Genomic DNA, 8,885 nt, shown 5'->3' with positions numbered 1-8,885 from the left:
TTTTCTTTCATTGCTGGTGCTTTTGGTGTTGTATCTATGAATCCATGCTGAATCCAAGGTCATGCTTGAAGGAAGGTGTTCTCTTTCCAGGCTCCACAGGGGCGTAGTTTTTTTTGTTTGGTTGGTTTTTGTTTTTTTAAACAGCAAAGTCACCAAAAAGAGAGAAAAAAAAAAAAGTGAAGTCTTAGCATTGAATAGCAAAAAGACCCTTGTTTGGAGTTATGGGAGTGAAACATAAAGTCAAAGCATCACCTTGTTCAGCCTCAGCTACAAATGTGTGTGCTGAGCAGCTCCATTTTTTTAAATTGCATTTTAGGTTTTGGGGTACATGTGAAGAATATGCAAGATTGTTGCATAGGTATACATGTGGCAGTGTGATTTGCTGCCTTCCTCCCCCTCACCTATATCTGGCATTTCTCCCCATGCCATCCACCCACAACTCGCCACCCCCTGCTGTCCCTCCCCTATTCCCCCCCAACAGACTCCAGTGTGTAGTGCTCTCCTCCCTGTGTCCATGTGTTCTCATTGTTCAACACCCACCTATGAGTGAGAACATGCGGTGTTTGATTTTCTGATCCTGTGTCAGTTTGCTGAGAATGATGGCTTCCAGGTTCATCCATGTCCCTACAAAGGACACGAACTCATCATTTTTGATGGCTGTGTAATATTCCATGGTGTATATGTGCCACATTTTCCCTGTCCAGTCTGACATTGATGGGCATTTGAGTTGGTTCCAGGTCTTTGCTATTGTAAACTGTGCTGCAATGAACATTCATGTGCACGTGTCCTTATAGTAGAATGATTTATAATCCTTTGGATATCTACCCAGTAATGGGATTGCTGGGTCAAATGGAATTTCTATTTCTAGGTCCTTGAGGAATCCCACACTGTCTTCCACAATGGTTGAACTAATTTACACTCCCACCAACAGTGTAAAAGTGTTCCTATTTCTCCACGTCCTCTCCAGCATTTGTTGTCTCCAGGTTTTTTAATGATCGCCATTCTAACTGACATGAGATGGTATCTCAATGTAGTTTTGATTTGCATTTCTCTGATGACCAGTGATGATGAGCATTTTTTCATATGTTTGTTGGCCTCACGTATGTCTTCTTTTGTAAAGTGTCTGTTCATAACCTTTGCCCACTTTTGAATGGGTTTGTTTGTTTTTTTCTTGTAAATCTGTTTTAGTTCTTTGTAAATTCTGGATATCAGCCCTTTGTCAGATGGGTAAACTGCTAAGGATTCCCTGTTTAATAAATGGTGTTGGGAAAACTGGCTAGCCATGTGCAGGAAGCAGAAACTGGACCCCTTCCTGATACCTTACACTAAAATTAACTCCAGGTGGATTAAAGACTTAAACATAAGACCTAACACCATAAAAACCCTAGAAGAAAACCTAGGCAAAACCATTCAGGACATAGGCGTAGGCAAGGACTTCATGACCAAAACACCAAAAGCATTGGCAACAAAAGCCAAAATAGACAAGTGGGACCTAATCAAACTCCACAGCTGTTGCACAGCAAAAGAAACAGTCAATAGAGTGAATCAGCAACCAACGGAATGAGAAGGGGTGTAGTTTTAAGGGCAAGAACTTCCCAGCGCCATGCCCCCCTCCCATCTCTCCCCATCAGGGAGATCTAACAGTTTATGTTTGAATTTCACAGGGGAAGAAATTTAAGAGTCAATCACTCCAGCGGAAGTTCTAAGGAACTCCTTTCATTGGCCCCATGTCTTGAAGAAGGTGGGGGCTCCTCCCAGGTTAAAAGTCCCCTTCTTCTGCACCCCTTCGACTCCATGTTTGGGTCCCCTTCCACAAACACTCCCTTCATGGAAGCTGTTTTTCTCTCTCCCGGATTTTCCCTCAGGGGTCCCCTTCCACACTCTTGTGGAAGCCTGTCTTCCCTCCTAAACTCCATCTCTCTGAACTCCCTTCCACTCAGCGTGGAAGCTGCTTTCCTCTCCTGGATTCCATCTTTCTGGGTTCTCTCACTCAGCGTGGGAGGAGCTTTCCTGCTCTGGTTTTCCCCCTCTGGGAACCCTTCTCACGCAGTGTGAGAGTTAGCTTTTCTCTCTCCTTTTCCTCTCTTTAAATAAATCACTTTCTACAAACACTTTTGAGTCTGGCATTTACTGCGCACTGCGCCGTGGTCCCCTCTCTCATTCTTGAGAGGATGGGAGACCAAGAACCTGGAGAAAAGACCTCTCAGGGAGCTGAGGGCACTCTGAACCCCTGAACCCCAATACTACAAGCTTACTTGTAATAGTTTAATAGATTTCACTCTTTGCCTTCTGCCATGAGGAAAAGCTCGCTGAGGGCCTCCCCAGAAGCCAAGCAGCGGTGGCTGCCATGCCTGTGGAGCTGCAGATGAGCCAATCAAGCCTCTAGCCTCTATAAATTACCCAGCCTCAGGCATTTCTTTAGAGCAAGAAAGAACGGTCTAATACACCCAGAAAGCTGAGAATGGTGTGAGTAAAGCATAACGACCATATGAATTTCAAAATCTAAAAATGTAAAGTTAATATTATCAGGGGGAGTCAACGCAGGAACACGAGGGTGCTTGGGCAGAGGCTGTCACCCATTGATCACATGTAGTCAGCAGAGAGCAGGTGACCAGCACCCTGGGGCTCTGTGGGAAGCACCCACAGCCTGCAGCTGAGGTTTTAATTGTAGGGGACAAAACAAATGGGGGAAAGACAAATTTAGCACGCAAAGAAAGTAGACGCTCAACTGAGCCAGGAGGAAGTCACTAGCGAAGAGGAAAAAAATAGAGCCCGGGAAAAGTAGTGAAAACAGTCACGAGGAAGGGCCTGTGTCTGCCTGACTCTGGACAGGTATATAGAGAGCCCGGGCTCAGGGTGCTCCACCTGCCCCTCCCTCTCACCTGCTCCTCTACCTGCTCCACCTTCAATCCGCCAAAAACATGGGCTGCTGTGGCTGCTCCAGAGGCTGTGGCTCCAGCTGTGGGGGCTGTGGCTCCTGTAGGGGCTGTGGCTCCAGCTTTGGGGGCTGTGGCTCCAGCTGCGGGGGCTGTGGCTCCTGTGGGGGCTGTGGCTCCGGCTGTGGGGGCTGTGGCTCCTGTGGGAGCTGTGGCTCCGGCTGTGGGGGCTGTGGCTCCGGCTGTGGGGGCTGTGGCTCCAGCTGCTGTGTGCCCGTCTACTGCTGCAAGCCCGTGTGCTGCTGTGTGCCAGCCTGTTCCTGCTCCAGCTGTGGCTCATGTGGGGGCTCCAAGGGAGGCTGTGGCTCCTGTGGGGGCTCCAAGGGAGGTTGTGGCTCTTGTGGGGGATCTAAGGGAGGCTGTGGCTGTGGCTCCTGTGGAGGCTCCAAGGGGGGCTGTGGCTCCTGTGGCTGCTCCCAGTGCAGTTGCTGTAAGCCCAGCTGCTGCTCCTCAGGCTGTGGGTCATCCTGCTGCCAATCCAGCTGCTGCAAACCCTGCTGCTCCCAGTCCAGCTGCTGCGTCCCCTTGTGCTGCCAGTGTAAGATCTGAGGCTCTGAACCCAGACCGTCAGGTTTCTCCTGTTTGGTGAAAGCGTTTCTTAAGGTTTTCCTGAATCAGTTCCTCCCACACATCCTCCCTGAGGCTCCTGCACCTGCTCCAGCTCATATCCATGCACACGCCACCGTCCATGGCTCGGCTCTCCACCGGGCCCTGCCTTCGGCCTCCTCACTCCAGACACGCGTGTTTCCTTGATGCAGGAGATACCCTCGCCTGGACGCGGGCACTGAGCCGACTGCCACAGTGTTCCCCACCTTTGGGTGTGAATCATCTTTCTTGCCTGGCTGACTATGCAAGGTCGGACCCCACAAGGCCGGGCCGGTGTTTCTGAGTGATCACTAAGAACCAGCTCATCAACACCATCGGGACACTGGGTCCCCCTGGGCTGCTGCCTATCCTCCTGTGACCCACCGGTGACCAGGAAGGGCTCCTTCCTTCCTGTTGTCCCCGTCTGTTTAAAAAAGAAAAAAATAACCAGTGAATTTCCTTGCAATAAAGCCTCTCCTGTCTGTAAACCAACTGTACACTTGGTGCAATTCTGTCCAGCCCTTTCCTGTGCGGTGACTGAGTCTGTGCTCTGGGATCTGTCCGCTAGCCTGGGAAATGCCTGCCAGCAGGCCTGGTGCATTCACAAGGCACCCCACCATTCACTTCTGCCCTCCTCGCCGCCTCAAATATCTTCACCCTCTCTACTTGCAGGAGAAGAGGGCTCAGCTTGGGGCGGATTCGGCATTCAATGCCTGCCCTAGAGACACTGAGGGGCAGGAGGGCCCTGAGTACTGAAGACCAGCCGAGCAGGGTGGGGCCCAGGACTCCTGGCTGCCAGCTTCCCGCTCTCTTCAGGGGCCTGAAGGACCCCAGGCAGGGCAAGGTCGGGGGAGGGGGAGCGAAGCACCGCTGACCCACAGCGCACCTCTGATTCGAACACAAAATTGGCCTTTTAGAATTATGAAGTCAACGGGCCTTCCATAACTAAAAGTCACCAGAAAGTTATGGAACGGCCCAAGGTGTGCTCAGAGCTCAGTCTCCCAGCAGGAAAGGGGAGCTCCTGGGAAGTGACACATTTGGGGAACCCGAGCCAAGTCCATCTGTTTCATGGTGACGCATCACCACACAGCGACACAGACAAGGCTTTAGAAATTACGCCAGTGGAGGAGGGGACCTGAGTGATCTGAAGACCATCTCCTGCCAAGCAAACACGGAGGGAAAAGGTGGAGGGAGGAGAGCGCACAGGAGCGCTGGTGAGAAATGAGCTCCCACGGAACGCCCGCAGATCTGAGCGACTGCTGATACTGCTGGGGAAGAACAGGGCGGAAATTTCAAAGACAAATTTCTGAGATAAAAGACGTGCAGCATAAGGAAAAATGAAATAATCTAGAAATAAAACCTTAGATTGTTTCAACCACATGTAGGACTGGGAATAACAGTGTGTCAAAGGCACATCTTGTGGGGACCATGGCTATTGTTAGTTTCCCGATGATAAAGGGAAATGCTGCTTCAGATGGTTTACTCAAAAATCCAGACTGGAAGCTCCAAAGGTGGCGGCACACATGAACGCAGGGCTGATTGCACCTGAGCGCTGTACATTCCCACAGCCCACAAGGCACCAGGCAACTCAGTAACAAAACTGAAAATGCATGGTGGAGACTTGTAATAAAGCCAAGTAAGCCGAGCCTGGTGGCGCACACCTGTAGCTTCGGCTACTTGGGAGGCTGAGGTGGGAGAATAGATTTAGCCTGGGAGTTTGAGGCTCCAGTGAGCTGTAATTGCACCCGTGAACTCCAGCCCAGGCAACATAAAATGAGATGGTGTCTCAAGAGAAAAACAAGTGATCCTCAAAGTACAAGGAGATGGGGATGAATTTCCAAGAGCCGCAGCCACCCAGGGTTTCAAGGTCTGTGCAGGAGAGAGCAAAGAAACATCTAGCAGAGCTGAAAACAGGGAACCTCACAATCACCAACAGGTGCAACCTGGAAAATCACAGCATGAATTTTGAATTCAGCTCCTGAAATGGGGAAGGTTTTCCTCCCTCCAGTGGTGAGTGGGTGCAAGGGTCCTCGGTAAGTCCCTACAGGCAAGGAAAGAACCCTAGGAAGACCTGCCATGAAACAGATCACAGTGGTAGCCTACTGTTTCCAAAGGAGCTAATCAACAAGGAAAGGAAATGATACAGACATAAATGAGGCTGCATGTGGTGGCTCGTCCCCGTAATCCCTGCAATTTGGGGCAGAGGCAGGAGGATCACTTGAGGCCAGGAGTTCAAAACCAGCCTGGGCAATAAAGTGAGACCTCATCTCTACAAAAAACAAAAATTTTTTTAAGTACCTGGGCATGGTGACACCCACCTGTAGATATGTTTACTCAGTAGGATTGTTTGAGAGCAGGAGATGGAGGCTGCAGTGGCCCGTGATTGCGCCACACACTTCATACTGAGCAACAGTCTCAGAGCAGTTGTTGCAAACCCTGCTCTTGCTCCTCAGGCTGTGGGTCAACCTGCTGCCCATCCAGGTGCTGCAAGCCCTGCTGTTCCCAGTCCAGCTGCTGCAAACCCCATGCTCCCAGTCCAGCTGCTGTAAGCCCCACTGCTCCCAGTTCAGCTTCTGCAAGTCCCACTGCTCCCAGTCCAGCTGCTGTAAGCCCCTCTGCTCCCAGTCCAGCTGCTGTAAGTCCACCTGCTCCCAGTCCAGCTGCTGTAAGTCCACCTGCTCCCAGTCCAGCTGCTGTAAGTCCACCTGCTCCCAGTCCAGCTGCTGTGTCCCCGTACGCTACTAGTTCAGGTACTGCAAGCTCTGCTGCTCTCAGTGCAGCTGCTGGGTCTCCATGTGCTGCCAGGATCTGGGCTCTGATGCAGACCCCGTGTGGCTCCAGCAGATCCAAGGTGCCTTAAAGTGACGAGTGCCTCATATCTGAGCCACAGACTGCAGATCTGAGCCCGTCCTTTCCACGATGGCCAGCCCATATTTGCTGTCCCAGTGTGTGGCTTCCCAGGCCTCTTGCCCCCTTCTGGAGTCTCCTACCTCCTTTGCTTTGGGGATGAGTCCCCTGCTTTCCATGCTCCCCTCAACCATTGCAGTTCCCCTAAGGGTCTGACTCCCAAGGCTCAAAGCCCCTCATCCCCAAATGGTCCTGGGCTATGCCTGTCCACCCCCAGAGCCAATGTCCAAGGCCCAGCCCCAGAAGTGGCAGGCCCCTCCCCTCCCATCACCTGGCCCAGCCCAGGGACTTTCCTGGACTTTGCCTGTGCTGCGCTCACTGCCCCTCAACATGGGGCCTGCCGACGGCTCGCAATAAACACACTCCTGACCCAGACTCTGTCTCCACAATGCTTTCTACACACACTCCAGTGGAAAATCCCACGTGGGATGCTAGGGATGGGGGGTAGGAGTGGGTGAAATCTACTTTTCTGAAGGTAAACTTCACAATATTCACTAGGATTTCACAGGTGTCACTGCTATTTTCCTTGCTTTGGTGACATTATCCAATACAGTTACGAAAGAGAACGAAACAGAATGTAAAACAACCAAAAAGATACGGCAAAGCTATCATTATTTCTGATGGTCCCATGGGACACCTACAATGAAAATCCCAAAAAGTCAAATAAAAAATACTCCAAAAGTAAGTGAATTCAGCAAGAGGGCTGGGTCTATAATTAATATGCAAAATCAGTAGTCCTTTCCCACACACAAGCAAATACACAATATCCCTTAGACATGAACTTCATAAGAAAAAGTTTAAAAAATTTATATGAAAAAACAGCACTCCTAATACTAAAACTAGAAACTGCCCAAATGCCCATTAATAGTAGGAAAAAACGTCATTATCATGAATTCACTGAGTAAAACACTACATGCCTATGAGAATCTCACAAACATGATATCAAAAGAAAGAAGACAGACAAAGGTGCACCTGTTCAACTCCTTCTACCTGAAGCACGAAAAGACCACCTGATGGATGTCGCAGGGTCGGGTTGGGCTCCTTGGGAGGAGAGAATGGAAGGGGACTCAGGGAGAGCTCTGCAGTCAGGCGATGTCTGTTTCTAAACCTGGGTGCTGCAGACGCGTGGCTCAGTTTGCAAAACTTCATCAAGCTGTCATCTTATGTGCATTTCTTCCATGAAATTCTACTTCAGTAAAAATTTTAATAAGAAGTCTTTGAACATCTAAGTGGAGAGAACTTTAAAATGATGACAGAAAAAATGTTGGGAATAAGTGAATAGAAAATTTTTATTTGATAGGAATTTTAATATTACTATAAATAAGCCAATTCTTTCTAAATCAATTTATACATTTAAGGTGGTCCAGGCAAAAATATTAAGGAGATTTTAAAAACTAGATATACTAAATAAAATATTCATACACAGAAAATAAGCAGAGTTGGCACTGTGGCTCATGCCTATAAACCAGGGCTTTGGGAAGCTGAGTTGGGAGATTTGCTTGAAGCCAGGAGTTCAAGACTAGTGAAGGAAACATGATGAGACACCATCTATACACAAAAATTCTTAAAAATTTGTGGTGCACGGTAGCGTGCACCTGTAGTCCTAGCAACTTGGAAGGTTTGGGCAGAAGGATTGCTTGAGCCGAGGAGTTTGAGGTAACGGTGAGCCATGATGGTGCCACTGCACTGCAGCCTGGACAACAGAGGAAGACCCTGTCTCTACAAAGAAAGAACACAGACAAACAAGCAAAAAAATAAAAAAATAAAAAGTAAGTAAAAAGCCAAGAAAATCCTGAAGTGAGAGGGGACCAAATATAAAAACTTCTTATAACTATGATAATTAAACTTCCCTTGCACAATCACATGAAGATCCCACAGATAAACGCAAAAGAATAGAAATGCCAGACAGAGTATCAAACAGGAAAATTTTCACATGCTAATGACAGCATTTGAAATTAATAAGAAAATCATATCATTGCCTCAATGAGGTTAAAACAGTAATGTGGGGAGATCCAAGATAAGAACAGCTCTGGAGTGCAGTTCCCAGCGAGAACAATGCAGAGGGTGAGCGATCACCGCATTTCCAAACGAGCTTTTAGTGCTCACAGATCAGGAGATTCCCAGGCTGAAAAGCACTGTGGGTTTACAGCATGGCTGTTTCAGCCGGCGCAATTGGTTGGCGCACAAAACTCACACAAATCTGGTCAACCGTTTCAACTGGTGTCTGTAATGCATGGGATACAGAGCTGCCCATTCGACTGAAAAAAGGGGGCTGAAACAGGGAGCCAGGTTTGGCTTGGTGGGTCTTACCACCACAAAGACCAGCAATCTCAAACGCCCTGAATTGAGAGTTTCGCAGCAAGTGCAGCTGGACCCGGGATGCTCCAGCTCAGTGGGAAGAAGGGCATCAGCCATTACCGAGGCAATCTGCCATTACCGAGGCAATCTGCCATTACC

General features: G+C 49.1%; 1 pseudogene; it reads right to left on the bottom strand.

The window, feature by feature from the left end:
* Positions 1-2,489: 2,489 nt before the first annotated feature.
* On the bottom strand, positions 2,490-6,547 carry LOC116546493 (annotated as a pseudogene).
* Between the last annotated feature and the right edge of the window lie 2,338 nt (positions 6,548-8,885).

The sequence above is a fragment of the Sapajus apella genome, unplaced genomic scaffold (genome assembly GCF_009761245.1).
Source record: "Sapajus apella isolate SASKATOON/1434 unplaced genomic scaffold, GSC_monkey_1.0 scaffold974, whole genome shotgun sequence".
NCBI lineage: Eukaryota > Metazoa > Chordata > Mammalia > Primates > Cebidae > Sapajus > Sapajus apella.
Note: the sequence above shows the minus strand (reverse complement) of the source record. Positions and strands in the feature narration are given on the sequence as shown.